General features: G+C 38.4%; 1 protein-coding gene across 3 annotated transcripts in view; it reads left to right on the forward strand.

Annotated features, from left to right (window-relative positions):
* The window catches only part of SMAD1 (SMAD family member 1), a 411,788-nt gene that overhangs the window by 328,297 nt on the left and 60,824 nt on the right, over positions 1-22,667 (forward strand). The window contains exon 2 of one of the 3 annotated variants that reach the window (XM_069105462.1): positions 8,998-9,125. The exons of the other annotated variants lie outside the window; for them this stretch is intronic. The gene's annotated coding sequence lies outside the window, so the exon portion shown is untranslated. The remainder of the gene's footprint in view (positions 1-8,997; positions 9,126-22,667) is intronic. 3 annotated transcript variants of the gene reach the window in all.

Here is a 22,667-nt window from a genome sequence, read left to right on the forward strand (position 1 = left end):
GTAAAGTACCAAATTTAGTCATTATAATTTTGTGTCATTCACTTGGATCATTTTGTTGTTTCCATTTATGTTGTTCTTGTCATTGTGTGTTTTGTTTTCCTGGTTTGTTACTATGAATCAATTTTATATGTTTCCATGGTGTTCTGTAATCTTGATGTTTTCTTATGTTTGTATGTCACCAGTCCTATTAGCATATTATTCCTTTTGGCAACTCTATATTCCAGCCAAGTTAACCTTCTTGCTTTACCTCCAGTACAACATTCCTTCTGCCTTCTCCATTATCTTTCTTACCCTCATTGCTGCAAAGGACTTTTCCTCACCTCTGTCTTTATTTATCTTTCTTACCCCCATTGCTGCAAAGGACTTTTCCTCACCTCTGTCTTTATTTAAACATATTTAAAGCCCAGTTTAACCCAACTTCCACTTCCTACATAAGACCTTTCTCTCCATCTATTGCTAATGTCTCTCCAATGCCTCCTCCTTCAATAATTACCTTGCATATACTTTGCATATATTTTTGTATTTACTTGGGTATAAACTTCTAGCATAGTAGATGTTTATTTTAATAAGTGATTGATCAGTTATCCAACAAAAATGTGACTTGTAAGAAGGGGCTCAGGAACTTGTGACCCAAGTTATTGAAAACCTGACTTGGCTGACATCTGAGGTGATATCAGGAGAACGTACCAGTGTTTGTTTGCCCTTTTTAGTAGCAGGCCATAAAGATGGGTGAGCTTTGCTGCAGCTAGATAGGGTCAAAGTCTTTTCTTCACCTAATCTAATCATAGGGGGAAAGTATTCATTTCATTAATTTCATGATCCATAATTAAATTTTTATTCTCTCAAGATTAAGGTTTTTAGAAGACAAGAAGGGAGAATCTTTTTCCTTAAAAAAAATGCCAACAAATTCTTCCAATATTCTCAACTTATACGATAAGAAAGCCTTCCTGAGGTATTACCCATTTGATCATAACTAGATAGTACAGTATTAGGATATTTCTCTACACATGTGGTAGGAATATGTTTTTGTTTGTAGTAATTGATCTAAAAAAAATTGGAATGCCCTCATTCTGTCATAGGAATAGTTAAAGATTTCCCTGAGCATTGCCTTTCCTGATTCTGGGTTAAGAGGGAATTGCTGGGCAGCTAGGTGGTGCAGTGAGTAAAGCACCGGCCCTGCAGTCAGGAGGACCTGAGTTCGGTTCCAGCCTCAGACACTTAACACCCACACAAAAATCTAGCCATGTAAACTTGGGCAAGTTACTTAACCCCAATTTCCCTCCAAAATGCAAAAAATAAAAATAAAGAGGGAATTGCTCTCATTTTGCTTTTCCTTTTTTTTGGAGGTGGGAAGGTAGGGAAATTGGGGTTCAGTGACTTGCCCAAGGTTATACGGCTAGTTTTGTGTTAAGTGTCTGAGGCTGGATAGTGTCTGAGGTTGTATTTGAACTCAGATCCTCCTGACTCCAGGGCTGGTACTCTATTCACTGTTCCTCCTAGCTGCTGCTGCTCTCATTTAAAAAAAAACACCACATACACTCAAAACTTGAAAGACAGTTGCTGTTGTGAGGATTGTGCATTTTATTTGTCAAGATCTTCTATAAAGGAAGTTGACTCCATTGGTAAAGCCTCTTTGTTCAGTGGCCATGTTGGATTCCTATCTAACATGAGTTAATGCTTTTGGAGGCAGAGTAAGGTATAGGGAATAGGTAGGGGTTCAAGTCTCACCTCTGATACTTGTTGGCTATGTGACCTAACTTGTTAGTGACCTATATAAATGTCTAAGAAACTTGTAGCACAGCTGCTAATCTATACTAGGAACTCTGTATACCCAAGAAATTATAGATCTGGGGGAAATTTTTGTTATGGGGGGAAAGAATATTCTTGAATGTTGTTTATTAGGATATACTGATTGGGAAGGGGGTTTAAGATGAGCTGAGCAGAGTTCCCCATTCTGATTCAGACTGCTGAAAAGCTAGATACCAGTAACCCTTCCTTTTTTTTTTTTTTTTTTTTTGCCTTTTGGAGGGCAATTGGGGTTAAGTAACTTAACCAAGGTTACAGTACAGCTAGTTTTTTTTGTGTGGGTACTCTTAAGTGTTAAGTGTCTGAGGCCCGAACCGAACTCAGGTCCTCCTGACTCCAGGTCTGGCGCTTTACTCATTGCGCCACCTAGCCACCCCCTAGTAACCCTTCTGATATGCGTTTTCACATCCCCTGGACTGAGTCTGGTAGGCAGAGATGATTATCATTCCATCTCCTAAGCACAGATTTACCTGCTTATCAATAGCTAGGTGGAAGGAAGTCTAGCAGGGACATTTGCAGTGGAATGTAAACTCTTGGGAGGGCTTGGTTGACTTTTTTTTGTTTTTGAATCCCCATGGTTTAGCACAGGGTTTTGCACATGATGGGACTTTAATACATATTTATTATATCAAAGAGGACAAAGAGCAGTGTCAGAGGTGAACATTCTCTGTGTTACTGCATAACTGAAAGAATATATTTAGAGTAAAATTACCAGAGCTCAGAATTCATCTCTGCTTTTGACTACCTGTGTGACCTTAACCCTCTTGGTCTGTTTTTTCCTCTGTAAAATGAGGGTGAAGGGGACTGGTCTAGATTCTTTCTTCATTCTCTTTCAGTTTGTAGATCACCTGGTCATAACCTGGTATAATTAGTTTGGGACTCTTTGTGGTAGTAGGACAGGGCAAGAATAGGACATGACCATACTTCACTAGGTTTCTGTGACATTTGAGTATTACCACCTCCTTTTTTTTTTGGCAGGGAGGTGGGAAGTAGAGCTTCTAAATTCTGCTCTCATACTGACCATCATTCTCTTTTCCCTCTATTCATCCTTAAGTGCTTCCTGGATGAAAAGAGTTTTGGGAATGACAATTAGAAGAAATGTTTACCCTGATCTATTAAGCACATTTTAAAAGTTTTCTTTAAAATCTGTCCCACAAACATTCTTTCTGCTAAAATTAGACAGGGTATGATATGGAAGTTGTATATCAGTTTTGTTTTCAGGAGTGACCTAGTTAATTGAGTTGGGGATAGTGATGTGGTGATGTCAGACTACAAAGCCAGCATTGGCAAAACAGGAAGCTATAGTAGTTAAGATGGTGAGCTATGGCAACTTCACTTTCTAGATATTTTTAACCAGACCCAATGTACATCTGGTAAAGCTGGCTTTTTAGTCTGACATTAATTTTAACCCCTTTCTTGTTTTTGTTCCAAATGGTATGTTAAGGGCTTTCATTTGGATTGTACAAGATGGAAGGAAAGAGGCAGCATGGTGCCACAGAAAGAGTAGGGAAAATGATGGATTTGTAATCAGGAGATCTGAGTTATAGTCCCAGCTTTGCTCTTGCTAGCTGTGTGAACACCAGCAAATCACTTAACCCCTTGAGTCTCAGAATCCTCATCTGGAAAATGAATTTTAAAATTTTGTTAAGCACTTACGTGCCAAACACTGAGCTAAGTTTTGGGAATACAAATACATAAACAAAGATGATTCCTCTTTTCAGTTAGCTTCTAATTCTAATAGGAAAGACAACCTACATAGGGGATGGTGGCCAAAGAATGGCACTTTGATCCAGAAAGTTATAGAAATGGTGGGTGAAATCATTGGGAAATACATTGGCACACCCTATCCAGGGACAATGGCAGAGATGATTTGTACTAATAATTTGTATTAGGCTGGGGAAGAGAGTAGGGAGTGAAGTGGAACATGGGCTGAGTCTTTCCTGAAAAAATAGTCCAGAAGGGTCAGACCAGCAAAAGGGGGACCTCCAGAGCAGAAGTTCCTCTGGGGCATGGTTTCTAACGTAAGTCAATGAGATAGTTTTACTAGGTGACCCCCTTTTTTTTTTAAAGCAATTGGGGTCAAGTAACTTGCTCAAGGTTACATGGCCAGGTGTTTCTGGGTGGTTGCTAAGTGTCTGAGCCTGGATTTGATCCCAGGTCATCCTGACTCTAGGGCCGGTGCTCTTACTTGCTGTGCTACCTGGCTGCCCCTAGGTGACCTCTCAAGTTTACTTCCAGTTTGAAGTCTATAATTCTCAAGGTTGGGTGGGTTTAATTTCTTTTATCTTTTAACTTAAATGTCAGCAAAAGTGACTCGAATGAAAAATTAGTTGAGTTGATTTTATTTGCGTGTAATCACTGAAGAAACACTGCTTGTTGATCCGTTCTGCCACTTCTTGTTTATCGTACTAAGCACTTGGATCATTGAATGGCAGCCTGTGAAATAGTATGTGCCCTTTGTAAGCAGTGATCCTGCATTATGTTTTTCATTCTAGACCTGTTATATTAATAGACATTATTATATTAATAAACAGATAACCCTCACTTACTCCCTCTTCCATGAATAAGGAGGCACAAAACCAGTCTGGGTTGGAAATGGATTAGATCAAAGCTCCACTAATGGGATCGAGCCATGAAGGACTGCTGTACTTCCAGCATGGGGTAGATAGGAAGACCTAATTCCCCCCCCCCCCAAAAAAAAAGTGTCCTTCGGCTTCATCAGACTGTCAGAGGAGTCCACAAACAATTCAAGGTTAAGAACCCCTGCTATAGTGTATAGGCCTTGAGCATTTACAGTGTGAACAATCCTTCTCTGAGTATGATCATATACATTAGGCAGCCTATGAAGAATTGCCTGGGAACCTAAGGGCTTGTGATTTGCCTAGGAATTCAGGGTTAGGGTGGGTCAGATGGGTCTTGAACCAAGTGAGGTCTATGCTCATAACTCCAAGGCCAGCCCTCTGCTCTCTGTTCTCTTCTGCTCTGTGGGTCAGGATCAACAGACTCGTCACTTATGCCACTAGCAGCTTCCCCTTGTCCGAGTCTCTAGTCATGGCAATCCTTGTCCTGGAGAAACCAACAGTTTAGTTTGGAAAAGGAGACAAGGTTTTTGTATTCAAAGTAGGATTAGTATGGGAAAATGAAATTCTGTCAGCTTAAAATGCCCAAATTTGTAAAGATGAGGAAGTGGAACATTAAGAAAAAATTTGGGTGAAAGGAAGGATACATGCTAAGAATAAAAACAGGCTATTAAAAAATGGCTCTGCTTTTGGCATGAGCCAAGTTTTTATTAATATCTTCTTTTAAAAAAAATGTAATCATAGTTATCCACAGAATCTTGCCTCTTTCTTCCCAGACAGCCAACCATATAACAAATAGTATTTTTAGTGTGTCGTTCCCCCCCCCCCCCAAAAAAAGGAGAGGAAAAAAATCAGCACAATGATTAGTACATTGAGTAAAATATGTGTGGCATTTACCATCTCCACAGAGGGGTGGGTTGGGAGAGCCTCTGTGTCTCTTCATTCAGAAAATCCGTACTTGAGCTTTAGCATTTTGTTAAATTCATTTTTGATTTTTTTAAATGTGTTATTGCTCTTTGTATTTACATTGTAGACACTGTGTATATTATTTTCTTTGTGTATATCTTTCCATGCTTCTCTGTATTCATCACATTTATCATTTGTTACAGCACAGGAATATCCCATTAAATTCATTTGCTACAATTTGTTTAGACATTCCCTGAGCAACAGGCAGCTATTTTATTTCCACTTCTTTGCTATCACACAGAATACTGCTATAAATATTTTGATGTATATAGGAATTTTTTTTCTAATTGATAGCTTCTGTGGGGTGTTAAGTCCAGTAATGGAGTTTCTGGCTCAAAGGTATGGACATTTTGGTCACTTAATTTACGTAACTCCAAATTACTATCCAAAATAGTGGCACTGAGTCACAGCTCTACCAACAATGTATCATTATACCTCTCATTCCATAATCCTCTGACATTGACTTATTGCCTTTTTTGGTCATCTTTGCCAATTTTACTGACGGTGAAGTGAAACCTCAGGATTGTTTCTTTAATTATTAGTGATTGGGAGCATTTTTTTTGTTTGCCTTTTTGGAGGGCATTTGGGGTTAAGTAACTTGCCCAAGGTTACATGGCTAAATTTTTTGTGTGGGTGTTAAGTGTCTGAGGCTGGAACCAAACTTGGGTCCTCCTGATTCCAGGGCTGGCGCTTTACTCACTGCGCCACCTACCCGCCCCAGAGTTGGAGCATTTTTTCATGTAGTTGTGAAATCTTTCCATTTTTCTTTTGAGAACTGTTTGTTCATATCATCTTTGATCACTTAAGTTCTGAAGTTTAAGAAATTTACCGTTGGGTAAATAGGTGGTGCAGTGAACAGAACACTGGCCCTGGAGTCAGGAGGACCTGAGTTCAGATCTGGCCTCAGACACAACACAAAACTAGCCGTGTGACCTTGGGCAAGTCACTTAACCCCAATTGTCCTCCCTTACCCCCTCTAAAAAAAAGAAAAAAAGAAATTTACCATTGCCTAATGAGTTTTATTCTTATCACATAAATTTCTTTTGTATTCCCCTTTCCCATTTTACAAATTACATATCATAATATGTAGTATGTAAACTGGGAAAGGGGAGCATAAATAGAATGTCCCCTGTATATGTAAAGAAGCTAGGATTTCATTCTCACAAGGTGTTCTTGGTGTGAAAACTCCTTCCACCAATGCCTTTGTCCCCTCTAATCCCACTGATTTAGGTAAACCTTAGAGATTTGTCTGAGTTACCAAAATGAAGAAGCTTGCCCCAGGGCTGGACCACTAATGCTGGGGTTGAAATAGATCTTGAGGGTCACTTCCAACACAGAATCTGTCTGCCCCTGCCTCCGATGGACTATGTGATCTTGGATGCCTCATTTTTCTAGCTCTAACTTTTCTCATCTATAAAATGAAGAAGTTGGATTGTATTATCTCTGAGGGTCCTTTCCAACTTCAATCCTTTCACATAGATGACAACAAAGGAAAAATTTGTTGTTTCCCAAGTTGAATGAGCAAAAGTCCAGAGTTATCTATTCCGACAACCTGTAGGCTTAGATCTCACAAAGATTGTTGATTGTGCATTGGGAAAGGGAGGCTGGGTGGGTGGGGACCTGGGGGGCTATCTAGTTCAAACCAATGGGAGAACCTGAGACCCAGAGAAATTTCAGGTAATTTAGTTAAGGTCACATGACAGAAGAGCTAGGCCTGGAATTCAGCCCTCCTAAGTCCTAGCCTGGTGCTTTTTATATTGTAATTCCATGCTGATCCCTAGCCTAATTTCTTTGCTTTTTTTTTTTTTTTTGAGGGGGGGAAGGTAGGGCAATTGGGGTTAAGTGACTTGCCCAAGGTCACAAGGCTAGTTATTGTGTTAAGTGTCTGAACTCGGGTCCTCCTGATTCCAGGGCTGGTGCTCTATTCACTGCACCACCTAGCCACCCCTATTTTTTTGCTTTTTTTTTTCTAGCCTAATTTCTAAGATGCACCCTTTCTCCTAACACAGAATATGCTAGAATGAACACTGGATTATGAATCACCAGTGTTGGAGTGCTAGCTTGATCATTTGCTGACTAAGTGGTTTTGGCTTCAGATACTTAACTTTATTTAGTGCCTAAGTTGTCATTAATATATAAAATGGAGATAATCATATTCATAAAATTGGTTCTGATGTTTTTAAAATAGGGAGAATCCTCATAAAGCAAAAGGTGGTTTGAGATGAGATATCACTTACTATGTGTATAGGTAGGGTTCATGCTTATTCCCTCAAGTTCCAGCTTATTCATACAACAAATATTTGTTGAATCTACTGTAGCCATATTGCTACTGTATGTATAAAGCAGGGCTGATCATAATATTCATGTTAACTACCCTTATTGGATGGTTGTGAAGAAAAGTGAGTACTTTCTATGCTGTGAAGTGTTATCCAGAAGTAAATTTTTCTTATTGGAAGTGCCCAGTTAAATGTTGATATTGAGTTATTGGATCTTAGCAAGAGGTGGTAGTATTTGGAACTGGAATGGGCCCTAATGAAAGTTTGTTCCTTAGATTTCTGGAGTATGCTGGCACCTTATGTGAAAATGAAATCCACACAGGTAGGGAAGGAAAAAGAAAGAAAGGGAGCAGCAGAGTAATGGGAAACAAGGAGGGTGAATGAGGACCCTAAAATAAAGGGACTAGTACAATGCAACCAGTTATTAGCTACCGTGTTTCCCCTATAATAAGACACTGTCTTATTAAATTTTTTGGACAGAAAAACACCAGAGGGCTTATTTTCAGGGGAGGGCTTATTTTAATGAACATTGACAGCAATTTTAATAAACAGGTAAATGTGAACAAAAAAATGTACCTTTATTCAATAATGAATTCAATAAAGAACAGGATGATGCGCTCACTGCTGCAGCTCTGATTGGATGCAGCTCGGAGCGCGGTGTGCGTTTCACCCGGGGGGGGGGGAACGGTGCATACAGAGGGTACCGTAATGTAGCGTGTAGCGCAGGGGATCACCTTCACTACAGTAGCAATCTCAATAGGGTTTATTTTCGGGGGAGGGCTTATTTTAGAGGAATCTTACATAGTAAGGGGAGGGCTTATTTTAGAGGAATCTTACATAGTAAGGGGAGGGCTTATTTTTGGGATAGGTCTTATTATCGGGGAAACACGGTATATAGCACATAGGTCAATTCTTGGCCTACTCACCTGAGAGTCAAGTGGTTAACTCACTACTAAGCTTCTATTCTGATTGCAGTAGGTGACAGTCTTTTTTTTTTTTATCAATCTTTTCATTATTTTAAAATCTAATAGAAATTCCTGCTGCTTGGGAGAATTTTTTGAGTGGGTATTATCAGAGGTAGTAGAAAATATGGTGGATTCAGGGTTCAAGTCACCAGCACAGCTGCTTACTCTCTGTGACCTTGAGCAAATGATTTAACTTTTTTATGCCTCTGTTTGCTCATCTGTGAAAAGAAAGGGTTAGATGAGATGGCCTCTGAGGTTATTCTACATCGCTAGATCTATGGTCCTTTGATTCTTTTGAGTTCTAAATATTTATGGATTTTACTTACTGGTCACCTACTATGTGCTAGGCTCTGGGAATATATTTTTTAAAAGCCCAACCCTGTTAACACTCTTTGTTATTAACAGGAAGATTCAAGACAGAGTCTTTGAATAAATGGGAACGCTTTTGTGCAAAACCTGCCCAGCAAAACGGAAAAAAAAATAAAGAAAAAAACACCTTTGTTCCTTGATCCTGCAGTAGTTTCCTTTTTAAGGTATGTGCCTGTTACATAATGGAGCATATAAGAGAGAGACCTTTTATCCTCTTCCCAAAGCTCTAAATAGGCATAGGTTTGCTTTTGGCATCCTCCTGATAAAAACTGTTGGCTATTTCTGCTACTGAGGGAACCTGCTGAAATAAATTCACTCAGATGCAATGATATTGAGTAAAGATAAAACAACAAAGTCTTGACAAGGATGGGTTTTTTTTTAATATATAAAGTAACTGAATTAATGCTTTTGGTCTCATGCTCACTAGGTAAAGAAGAAGGCTGGTTATCAGGGCCTACAACATTCCACGTTGCTTGAGTTTTGTTGCCGAAAATGGTATGGTCAGAGAGTTGAAGAGTTGTTTTCCTGCCTTATAACTTCAGGAAGCTGGACCATTCCTCTGGCCTTCTAAACCTATTTTTGTTTATTTATTGAGGCCTGACATTGTATTTGGTGTTTCTGATACCACAGACAGAACAATGGAATCTCGTGCCTATGGGACTGCCGGGTTCCCCCACCCCTTTTCTGGGAGTATGTTCAGCTTTCTGTTGGAGTTTATGTGGGAGAGCTGGGCTTCTCTGCAGTCATCCATGGTGCCATCTTTACTGGAAGTCCCCAACCTAGTTACATATTTTTTTATACAGGTTTTCTTTTCTCTTTTTTCCCTCACCTTAATAAACACCAAATAAAATGAACATTTATGTATACGAAGTAGAATAGAAGAAGGGGATTTAATGAAACCATTTATCTCAATTTCATATTCCCTTTGAGTATGTGATAAAGTCAGCATTTAACTTTTCAAGCTATTCTCCCTGTGTAGTTTTTAAAAATTCCTCAATGACTTCTGCTTTTTTTACATTAATATGCTACTCTTCTCACCTCTTTCCACCCACATTGGAAAAAAAGAAAAACAAAATCCATGTAACAAATATGCATATTCAAGTAAAGCAGATTCCCACATTAGCCTTATCCAAAAATATATTTTTTCCTGCAAGGTCCATCATGACTTTTTCAGAAAATGAGTAGCATGCTTCATCATTGGTCCTCTCAAATTATGATTGGTTATTATATTCATCAGAGCTCTTAAATCTTTCATAATTTTTTGTTTTTACAATGTTGTTATTCTACAAATTTTATTCTTGGTTCTGCTCATTTTATTTTGAATCAGCTCATACAAGTCTTCCTAGGTTTCTTGAAACTACCTCCTTAGTAATTTCTTCTAGTTTAATAATATTCTTTGTCTTGAGAGAGAAGGAATCTACAATGGGGAAAGTTTTTTATCCTGTAACTATTAAGCTTCAATTATCTACAGTAAATTCTGGGCTGGCATCTATCTGTCACTCAGCATACTTTGGTGCCATCTCATTTGCCTGGACAATTGAATAGTATTCTAGGAATGTAAAATAGTTTTTAATTTGGCAAGGAAAGCATCAAAACAGACTTTGTTACATTTCAAAATTAATTCTTAAAGAAAATTTCCATTTGGGATTATTTATACCATTAATCTCTTCTACTCTTTTCTTGGCCCAGATTTCGTCAGTATGTGAAACTACAGTTATCTAGTAGTCCCAACTCTTCATTCTGGAGCAATGATCTCTCAGTATGTCAGAGGCATTATGCATAATTTTCTGGCTGTAAGACTACCATCTATACCAGTGGTATCAAATTCAAATAGAAATGAAGACCACTAAACTGTATATCAAGATCCCTTCAGGTTAAATATTGACTTAGAAAAACATATTAATATTATTTATGTTCTATATTTTTTAAAATTTTGCTAAATATCTCCCAGTTACATTTTAATCTAGTTTAGGCTGCTCAGGGGCATGGGCAGCAGGTTTCATAACTGATCTACACCATTATACTCTCTTCCATACATGTCTGAAAAATTGAGTTGACCATATTTCAATACTTGTTGAAGGTTAGGGTAAAGTCATGTACATTAGAACTCATAAGGAAAAGTAGAAAGAGCAATGATTGACCCTTACCTAATGTTATCACTAAAACTAAGCAGCTAGAGTATTCAAGAACACCACGATGCTGGCCTGCTTTCTCAAGGTGATATTGATATCCCGGACTCTTCGTTTGCTTCCTGTCTCCTCTGTAATGCCTCTTCCTTATGTCACTGCGTGTCCTCCCCCGTGTTCCATTCCTTAGTCCCTCTAATCTCCCTATACTTTTCCCCTTGGTAATGTGGCTTCAACAGCCACCAATGAGGGCAGCATTCAGACCTTAATCTCCAACCCTTGACATTATTCTTAACTACAGAATTATCTAATCATCTTTTGGACATCTCGATTTGGTTGTTTCAGTGGCACCTACTCCCGATCTCTTTTGTGTGTTAATTTGTATTTAGACTGACCTTCCTACTAGAATGTGAGCATTTGAGGACAAGGATTAGGTGTCATCTCTCATTTCTCCACTCTTATCACTGCTTGCTATATACACTTGGTAAATAACTGTTGAATTGAATAGGGAGCATAGAAAATAATGTTAATGATTTGGGATGGGACAGAAGAGGAGAAACAGCTAAACTCTCCTGAGTTTCCACTTGTTCTTAAAGTACTCAAAACCAGTGGTTTTCTTTAAGATTTTAAATATTGGTAGTATTTGTTCTTCTTGCTCTTTGTAGGACAATTACTATTCTTCTCCTGCCTAACAGCCCTGGACGTAGGTCAGCCTTTCAAGTCCAATGCAGGTAGTTGTTTAGTTTCATGTGGAATTTCAGGTGAAATGCTGGCCCATGTTAGTGTTTTCTTGTCATCATCCCCATCCATTCTGAAGCTACTTAATCTATAGCTGGGTGGCTGGATTTATAAAATGGAAAAGGAGAATAGACAGGGACATTGTTATTCTAGGACAAGGGTTCTTAACCTCTGGTCCATGAACTTAAGTTTTTTTTTTTAATAACTATTTCAGTATAGTTGGTTTCCTTTGTAATCCTATGTATATTATTTTATGCACTTGAAGACCACCTGAGAATGGGCCCCATGGTCTTCCCCAGACTTCCTCAGTTCCTATGTCTAGTTCTTACCTCTGCATCACACTTCCTGCCTATTAAGCAGTCTCTAAGTACTGCCCTCTCCCCAAGTCTCTTTAGGGCCTGAAAAAGGCATCCACAGACAAAAATGCCTTGATTATTAGGATCTTTATTTCTTATCCTATTGATCATTCCCAAGGGAGATCAATACTTTCTGTCCCTTGACAAAGGGATGAGATTTTAGGTGGGTTTCTTTTTTTCTGTCTCGAGTGGCTTCCTGGGTGATATGACTAATGTACTATTATGTTTTTTCCTTTTTGCTTGTCTGTACTAATTTGGTACAAGAAAGGGTTTGATTTGGGGAAGGAAGGAGTCTTTAGAAGTTTTTAAAAGAGCTTTGACAAACTTTTGGTTTAAAACACGAATCTGCATAGCCTTTGTCTAGAGAGGTATCTACTTACATATGTACACACACATACTTTATATCTATATAGCATAAATTATACAACCTACAAGATTGGAGAGACCTGGCTTAACGAGCTGCTTTTATGAAAAACATCCCAACCTTGCAGTTCCTCCAAAAGCTTTGGTTGTCTTAACAGAATGAGTGTCTAGGAGGTGAGAGGTAGTAGTACCACCCCTTATCTGAAGATCTCTAGAATGTAATATTAGTTCAGGGTACACATCTCAAGAGAGATGTTCCTGATTTGGAATATAACCAGGGGACAGTGTCCAGGCTGGGAAGTAGTTTTAAATCCCAGTGTCTGAGACAATTTTTTGGAGAGATAGATGTTTTAGCTCAGAGATCATAACAGATTGAGCCTGAAAACCCTCTTTAAAATTTTTAATTGCTGTGATCTGGAGGAGGAATTGAATTTTTGGCTTGATTCCAAAGGACATCTAGAATGTAAGGAAGGCACATTTATACTCAATATGAGGAAAAATTTGGGTGGTAATGAAAAAAATGAATGACTTACTCTTTGTGCTATGAAGGGCATTCCTGGATTGGATGGGAGATTGGGCTAGATAAACATTTTAAGTAGCCATCACAGATTTTCAGAATTTGAAAGGATTTCTGAGGCCACTTAGTCCAACCATGATGTGGACAAGAATTACCTCTACAAAATCCAAGACAAGTGTTCAACTAGTGGAGCGGGGAAGCATTAAATTCAAAGGCAACAGGGCTCTCATTGTTAGGAATACTAATTTCACCTTATACCTTATAGGTGCTTCTAGTTTTTGTCTCTTGGGGCCAATTAGAACATGTCAACCTTTCAGATATTTGAAGACAATGATCTCAATTTCTCTTTCTCTACCCATTCCCCCTTCCCTAACACATATTAAGCATAAAGGCAAACAATGTATAACTTAAAAACTTCAGTAAAAAGCTAGTTCAGATTTTCTGAATATTAGTTTTGTTTTTAACACAGTCTCTTCATTTAACTGTGAGAGATATTTTGTTGCAAGATTGGGGGAGGTCTTTTAATTTCAGAGAGCTTAAAATGACTTGGATGTTTTTAAGGGTTTAACTATCATGTTAAAATACTTTTTCTTTAAAGTCCATGATCTGTTTTCTTATTTCCCCACTAAACAAGTTTATCTCTGTTCCTGTATCGTCTTTTAAAAATTGCATTTATATAAAAAAAATAGTTAGCTTTTGAAAAATTCCTGAGTGACAAGTTAACAAATTTTTATTCCCCTCACCTGTGAAGGAAGCAGCCCCACCCAGCTTTACTCAATAAGAAGGGAAGTGATTTTTTCAAATGATAAAAAAGAAATAAGATTCCATGCCCTTCCCAGAGGAGGAGTCCAACAATTGAGAGAGGAGTGAGACCATATGTTGGTTTGTAAAAGGATATAGCTTGTAAAGATGTTTCCTTTGCTGCCTGTGATGAATATGGATGTGTTTCCCTTCTAGAGGGTCCCCGGTTAAATGATGCAATTAAGGGCTGAGCTGACAGATCTAAATATAGGAAAAAGGTTTGGGCTGTCCTGCCTTTGTGTGTCTCAGTACACCCTTACAGATGTGCGCTGCTGTTGTAAACAGCACCTGTTTGGTGAAGAGTTCAAAACGTCGGGAAAGGGGAAGGATCTCAGGAAAATGAGGCACATCAGGATTTTTATGATAAAAGGAAAATCAGATTTCTCCCACAGATAGCCACCCTCTTCCTCCCCTCACCCTGTTTTTACCCATGTACTTGGAACTTAGGCATGCTTGTTTTGTTTTACTGGTTAATAGTTTTCCTTCTTAATAATAGAAGCTTCATAACTGTACACTAGTGGAAATTTTCCTCTCAGTATTGTTTGCAGATTGTAAGGTTGATGTTTTTTTTTAATTTCTAGAAGTGATTTAATCCAAATAGGATGGGTATTTTAAAAATCATTTCGGTGACTGAGTAGTTGTAATCTTTCTTACCCTACCCACCGACTCTCTTAAAGCCCTAAATGATTTAGAGAACATGATTTTTTTTTAAGTCCCTTTGGTTTTGTTTTTTTTCAGTCTTTCTCCTCTTTGAGGAAACAGACACTTAAAGGAGTGATCACTAATCAGTACTGGAGCTGAGAGTGAACAGAGATTAACTGTGGGGGGGGGTGGAGATTTCAGAAAACTTTGGAAGGTGGTTTTTCCATTCTGCTTCTGAGCATGAGTTACAGGGTTTGCAGGTAGAGAGACACGTGTTTGGAATTTAGAGGGGCTTGAGAGGGAGATGGGGAGAGCTTCCTGATAGAAACATCAAAATGAATTAGAAGAGATAAAGATTGAGATGCAAGGTCTTTATGTGTATAGCAGTTAGTAAGAGTTCTTGTCCTCAAGAAGTTTAAAATCTGGAAGGACCTAGTACAAGCAGTAATATATTTCAGCACAGAGAAAGACAAATGCTCATGTAATTGTATAACCACAAGTGTGTATTGTCAGTCCACTCCCAATTCTTCAGTTTCATTAGAAGTACCCAGAATACTCCAGATGAAATTGTTTTAAAATGTCATAGCCAGCAAAGAACATATGATTGAAAGAGGAATTAGACTTTTGTTTATACCTCTAGGGCAGAGCCGAGAGCAGTGGGTGGACATTGTCTAGGCAGATTTCTTTCGGCAGATTTGTAACAATTGGAACTCTCTTGCCCAGTGTGATGGACTGATTCTGGAAGGAATAGCTTGTACCTCACTGAGATTTTTAAGATAAGTTTGCACGGTCAATTGTCTTTTTTTGTAGAGAATATTCCTTCCTTCAGTATGTATTGGATTAGATGGCTTCTGTTGACCTTTCTCACTTGGGTGTTCTGTGAAAGTCATTCCTTTTCTGGTTCCTGAATCATCCCACTTTATCTAACTCACTGTTCTAAGAGACCCCACTGTGTGTCTGTGGCCAGTGATTGACCTCTTAGCCATACAAATCACTCTTAATTTTTGTCTGTATGAGTGCATGCATCTTAGAGGCATTGTTATCTTTATTTTATATGGGCTTGTAAGAAATAGCCTTTCATTCTTAGTATTCAAGTTGTTGTGATTGACTGAGGGGTAGTTGCAGAGTAATTGCTGTCCTTTCATTATGGGCTTGAAACAAATGCTTCAGCCAGAATAATGGAGAGATGCAGTGTCCAGCATCAGTGACAGAGGTGCATGAATCAGAGGTATAAATTACTCCAAGCTAAAGTACCTAAAACAACATTAAATGAGGATCGTCAAAAAGCTGCAGTGTCTTACATGATCTCAGTAAATAGTTACTGATTTGATTTTTGTTCAAGATGTCATTCTGGGTTGGCTTTCTCTTGGTATGCGATAGGTTTTCTTGGGAGGGAAGGCTATTTGGGGGAGAGTGGAAAGGATGGTCATTAAAAGAAGACTGAGTGACCATTTGCTTTTGTGGTTTTGGAGGGAGGAAGGCAGGGCAATTGGGGGTAAGTGACTTGCCCAAGGTCACATAGCTAGTAAGTGTTAAGTGTCTGAGGCTGAATTTGAACCCAGGTCCTCCTAACTCCCGGGCCGGTGCTCTAGGTACCACCTAGCTGTCCCTGAGTGACCATTTCTTGGGAAGGTGTGAAGAAGATCCTTTCTCAGGTATAGTTGGAACTAGTCAGTTCTGTTCAGTGCTGAGGTTCCTGGATTCCCACTTGGGAATAAATTGTAAAGAAGCACTTTGAACTGGAGAGCTGAGGAAGAAGGAAATGTGAGCCAGTTTCCTTCCTTTGCCTAACTCATGGGCATCTTTGTGTACAAATTGGGTAAGTTGGGTACATTTTATTTCATGTTTGGAGGTATTTGAGTGAAGTCCCTTGATACCAAGGGTGGAAGTGGACTGGTGGCTAATAGGATCAAAGTATTACAGATTTCAAGCTGGAAGGAATCTTAAATCTAATGGCTTATATTTTTAATGCTTTATGAAGTACTTTACATAAATCATCTTATTTGATCCTCTCAACAAACCTCTGGGGTAGGTGCTGTTATCTCCATTTCACAGAGAATGAAAGTGGAGGTAACATGACTTGCTTAGGTTACATAGGTTATGAGTGTTTAAGGTAGGCTTGGAGTGCATACCTTCCTGCCTCTATAACCCAGCTCCTTATTACATATGACCATACTGAGGCTGGGGAGAGGTTACAATTGTTCAAGCTCATATAAGTAGCATCAGCACTTAGTAGCTGTGCCAGGATCTGAACTCACATTCTTCCGACTCAATTCCAAAACCCAGCAATACTGCCTTGCTTCACTGCCAAGGTAAAGTGACTTTGCCAAGGTAACGTGTGTCTTGGGAATCTTAACAGATTCAGATAAGTTGAAAAAGACTGAATATATCATTTTTTGTGAAAAAAGGCCCTCTAGACTGGAATTGGCCCCTTGTTAATTTTTTTTTTGACCTGTGGGTCTTTAATTAACTGAATTTTGGAGATCAGCAAGAATTGGAGGATGGAGATAAGCCTTTGGGGATAAGCAGGAATAGATTTCATCCAAAGTAACTGTTAGTAAGATAAATACAGGCTTCTTAGGTTTTAGAAATCCAGTCAGTCCATCATAAAATAATTTTTTTGTGTAGATGATACCCCAGCTACTCATCAAACCTGTATCTTGCCAAGAAGCAACTAGGAAAAGACTTGAAACTGGCCATTTTGCTATATCTAATCCCATCCTCTTCCAGGCCTTCCCAATCCTTCCTAAAGCCCCCTACTTCCTTCTCCTCTGATCTTCTGCTGTCTTGTATCCCCTAAGGGATCTCCCTTCCTGTACAGATGGAAGACAACCAGGGAAAAGTCACAGAGTCAGTGTTTAAAATAGTTAATAGGCACAAAGATGGTGATAGGAAGATGTATATCCAGGAATTACTGTGATGAAAACCATCACAAAAAGATGTTAAATTTTAAAATACCATTAGCATTTTCATTGAAAACTGCTTGTGTTTTGAATTACAGCCATTTGTTAAGACCTTCCTTCCCACCCCATCCCAATGCCTTCCCCTACACTGAAATACTCAAAGGAATCTGTGATGTCATGTAATGGTAAAGTTCTTCCAGTAGTTCCTCAGCTGTTAATTGTTGTGGGATACACTTGTGGCCTGTGTTCCAGAAGACTCTGGGATATATTTATTGGACATAGCCAGCTCTCTTAATTTGTTTTGCTTAACTATGTATATATTTGTTGCAAGGGTTTTGCTTTCTTTTCTTTTTCAATGGGGGAAGTTGTGGGAGAGAGGTGGATTTTCACCATATAAAAATTAATTTAAAAATAATAGTGAGGGAAAAGAATAATTGGTCTAGAGATCAAGCGATAAGCAAATTTAATTTTTAATAAACATTCCCCAAACCCAGTATTTATCCAAGCATTGTTAAATCATCCATACCTGACTATTCTGTGCCCCATATGTTATAGACTTTACTGGATTTTTCCTCACTCCCAAAGGAAAGAGCACTTTGGCTGTCCACCTGTCATTAGCCCTGTCCACACGACCAGCCTGTATGCTCTTCTCATTGCAGTTCCTTTTACTCCTGGTCTCCTTTGCAGTTTCTGATTAGGCCATATGGTTCTTCCTGTACATGCCTGATTTTGACTTTCTCTTACAACAAAGAAGAACAAAAGGTTAAAGCAAAACTAATCAACAGAGCAACATTCGCTGGAGCGTTCTATGCTGGGTTTCACCTCTATTGAGACATAGGTGTTTCATCATCAGGCTTCTGGAACCAAGTTTGGTCATTGTAGTTAATCTTTAGGTATTGCCATTTACTTTTATTGCAGTCCTTAAGTATATTTTCCTCCTGGCTTTGCTTTCTTTGCTGTGCATCAGATCATATACACTTCCCCCTTGTATTTCTTCACTAATAGTTTTACTCTAATCTCTCTTTCTTAATTATATCTGAAAACATTTATTCTGATAGTATTGCTACCCTTATTCGCTGACCTTAATATTTTCTGTAAAAGGAAGTGATGTTTCTACTGGAAAAAGTATGGCAGAAATTGACTAAGCACACTTAATTCTATCAGACTGTTTCACAATCTCACTCCAACCACATATTCACACAAACTGTTATAGTTCCCAGTGTGTGTGTATGTGTGCACGCACATATACACACACTCCTGTGCTCAGTTCAGAGTTAGCTCAACGTAGTATACTTTCTATATTAGCTTTGTGGCCTGTATACATCCCCTAACCTCTCTCAGCCTCGATTTTCCCATGTGTAAAATGGGTGTGGTAATAATAGCACTCACCTCACAGGTTGGATGGAAGGATCAAAAATAATATATGTAAAACACCTTGTGAATTTTAAAGAACTGTGTAAATGTTATTAAGTTACTTTCTTCCTCTGGGCCTTGGTTTCTTCATCTATAAAATGAAGGTGATAGACTAGGTTTTCTAAGATCATTTCTAGCCTTAAATCTCCCAGTTCTGAATTGGGAGTATAAAGAACTCTGTACCCCAGGTTAAGAACCTTTGCTTGAAAGAAGAAATAAAGGAGAATCGAACTTGGGGAGTGAGTGCCTGAGAAGCAAAGAGGATTTGATCCGCTCAGTTACTTCAATTTATATATTTGAATATATGAATTTTTGACCTCAGAAAACTTCTAAGCTGTTAGAGTGACAGGGCAGCTTTTTTTTTTTATTATTATAGTCACCCTTCCCTGGGAGGAAGCATGTACTTCTCCATAATATTGCTGTTTGCTAAAGTTTGTTTTTTTAATCACAAAGATCCTTGAGAAGCTTAAAATGCTTTGGCATCTCACATCATAGCATTCCACAGTTGTAGTAGAGTTGAGGTATGAGCTCCAGTTTTATAATGGAGAGAACTATCATGGAGGTCATGTCTTTTGATTATGGTTTCAAGTCATTGGTGGAGCTTCCTAAAATAGAAATTCTGTTTTTGACTTAGAAATGTGAATTCCTGCTTAACTAGACCATACTGCCTGTTTGTCTTTCTGTGATGAGAGTCATGTAAATTTCACTTAAGTTTCACAAGCATTTATCGTTAAGTACCCCATGGGCTGGGTCCCATGCTAGGTGCTGGACATACCAAAGCACAAATGAAATATGGTCCCTGCCTTTCAAGGAGTTACTAGGAGATGGGGGTGGGGTGTAAACCATGTACCCAGGTGAATCAAAGCAAAATAATATTAACGTAATTTTGAAAGGAAAAGCAGAAAAGCTTCTTGAAGGAAGTGGGAGCTAGAGGTTTCAAATCTGAGATGGTTATGTATAGTAGGTGCTTTGTAACTTCTGTCTGTCCATTGTCAGGAGGAAAATACAAATGTGAATGGGATTTTTTAAACATTATTTTAGGGAAAATGTGGTTTTCTTCATTGAGAATTGTTAAGACATTCCGATCCCCTTGGCACTCTTGATGTGTATGCCACAAATTTTTACCTTTTGCGTTAAGAGCAGGACAATGACCCTAAGATAAGAAATAACAAAGAAAGAGCACACTATATACCCTTTTGCTTGCTATGTTTCTGACCACCTGACTGGACCATTTTTCTTTATTGTCACTAATTTTAAAGAGCATTTTGAGCTAGATTTGATTTCCCCCATCCTTTTTTTTTTTTTTACATTTTTGGTGTCTTATTGGATGATTTCATTAATATTTAATGGAATCTTTTCTGTAGCCACTAAGTTAGCAGGCGAAGTGTCAGAATCACAAAGCTTCCTCTGCTATGACACTGATCCAGGGGGCACTTGGATTAGTCCTATCTACCCTGCTGCTTTTTTTCTCTCAGGAATAGTAAGTGTTGGATTTTTGCAGCACTCCATTAACAGTAGAATAATTTTATTTCAAAATTTTTTTGTGAGAATTAGATACTAGCATCAAATGAGTCTCCATTTTGTGGATGGATATTCATGTTTGCCTAATTATGTATTTGTAGACTAGAGTTTCAGATAAAGAAAATCCTCCCCCCTTGTGGAATTGACAAATCAAATTTGGATTGAATAGCAGGCTAGTGTATTTTATCCTGGTTCCTCCTCCCCGGATCAAAGAACCCTAGGAAAATGGCCAAATTAAATACACACTTCACCTTTGCTTGGCTATTAAAACTTTTTTCTAATTTGAAACTTTACTTTAGACTCTGGTAGAGCTGTTCTGAGTTAAGAGAATATTTTCAGATAATGAGTTATTTTGCTTTCAGTTTAGATTCAGAGTTTTGAAGTTGGAAGAAATCTCATTCAACATTAAGCATCTACTATGTGCCAGATTCTAAATGAGGAACCAAAGATGCAAAGATAAAAATAAAACTGTGTCTGTACTCAAGAAGTTTGGAGTGTGGGGTTGGGGATTAGAAAGTTAACAGAATATAAATGTATATGTGACAAGGAAAATGGGGAATAGGGAGCAATTTAAATGATGAGGGATAGCTTCATAGGGAGCTGGCACCTCGAGCTAGAACCTGAAGGGAGAATTCAGAAGGGAGAAGAGGAGCACATTTCTGCAGTCTAAGTATGGGAAAGGGACCCTTACAAATGGAAGGAGCCTCAGCATGGTGAAATCTAGTATCTAGAAGCACCTAACAGCTCACTTTAGTGGATCTATCCTCTCTACTGTCAAGTTGGTCTTCATAAAACATAAATCTGACCATAACACACACACACACACACACTTATTCAGGACTCCCTTTTATCTCTAGGATCAAATACAAAATCCTCTGCCTTTCAAGGCCTTTTGAAACATGGCCCCTTCCTACCTCTACATTTGCAGTCCAGTCTTGTTACACCTTTCTCCCCTCTGTGTACTATGTAATCCAGTGACACCAGCCTCCTTCCTGTTCTTTTATGGAGACACTCCTGTCTCCAGACTCTTAAGTATTTTCACTGGCTGCCCGCCCCCCACCTGGAATGCTCTGCCTCTTTATCTCTGTCTCAGCTTCCAAGGCTCTCTTTGAAGTCTCATCTTAAATCCTGCTTTCAGCAAGAAGCCTTTCTCGGCCTTGTTTAATGTTAGTGCCTCCCCTTTGAGGTTTCCACCCATTTACTTTGTATACATCTTGTTGGTACATAGTTGTTCATGTGTTATCTCCCACATTAGATTGAACTTCTTGAGAATAGGAGCTGATTTTTTTTTCTTTCAGCTCTGTCATATAATAGGTACTTAGTAAATGCTAATCAGCTGACAAATAAAATTCTATTAAGTGTATCTGAATGAAGTAAGGCTGTAAAGGTTGTTTGGAGCTGTATTTCAGAGGCCTTAAATATCAGTCTGCGGAGTTTGTATTTTATCCTGTAAAGTATGAGGGACCATGGAAGCTTTTAGAGCTGGAGAGTGACCTCATGAGATCTTTGATTTAGGAAGATGATTTAGCAAAGAACTATCTAGTGGGAGATATTTAAAGAACTGATAAGAGTCAGCTATAATGAACTGATAAATTATTATAATTAGCAACAACCATTTTACATACAAAGAATGTGCAGAAAGACCTTTGGAAAGTTTGGTTTTTAGCCCTTTGATTAAGTCTCCTGGTATTCACTTATTTTGTAAGCCCTTTTAGAGGTATTACAAAGGTAAATTTCAGCTTTACTCAGGTTGAAAGAATAAAAATTCAGAGGTTTCACTAAGTAATTTTTTTTTTCAAAAGTGCTTTAGATCTGATTGAATTAAGTAAAGGCAAAGCAAGATATTTGTTGATGGTGAAGAAATCCTTCACCTTGTTACTTTTTTTTTTAAGGAGACCACTTTCTTCCCCAACATCAACTTTGTCTTATGATTTGAGACTGATAAACCGCAGGGGAAGAGGACTCGTTTGCTTTCTCCCTTTATTTTAATTGATACTAAATTGACATGGTCAGTTCTTTGGGGGCAAAAGTAAGGAAAAAGAAATTTACTAATTTTTTCAAAAAAAATTTATTCTGGACTTAAGAAACAAAACAGGCATTTCCATAACTAACTGGAATTTTTAAAAAGAGGATTACACATGAAACTGCAGATCTTTTATATGTAACTTGCTATTTCTTTAAAATATACCACAAAGTTATTGTGTAACTTTCCTTTTCCCCCTACCTTTCCCTTCCTCACCCTAGGGTTAGCTACCTTTAGACACAACTCTGTGTGTGAGTGTGTGTGTGTGTGTGTGTGTGTGTGTGTGTGTGTGTGTGTGTGTGT

The sequence above is a fragment of the Petaurus breviceps genome, unplaced genomic scaffold, assembly GCF_028583685.1.
Source record: "Petaurus breviceps papuanus isolate PSGF00001 unplaced genomic scaffold, PetGlider_PUasm1.0 76, whole genome shotgun sequence".
Taxonomy (NCBI): Eukaryota; Metazoa; Chordata; class Mammalia; order Diprotodontia; family Petauridae; genus Petaurus; species Petaurus breviceps.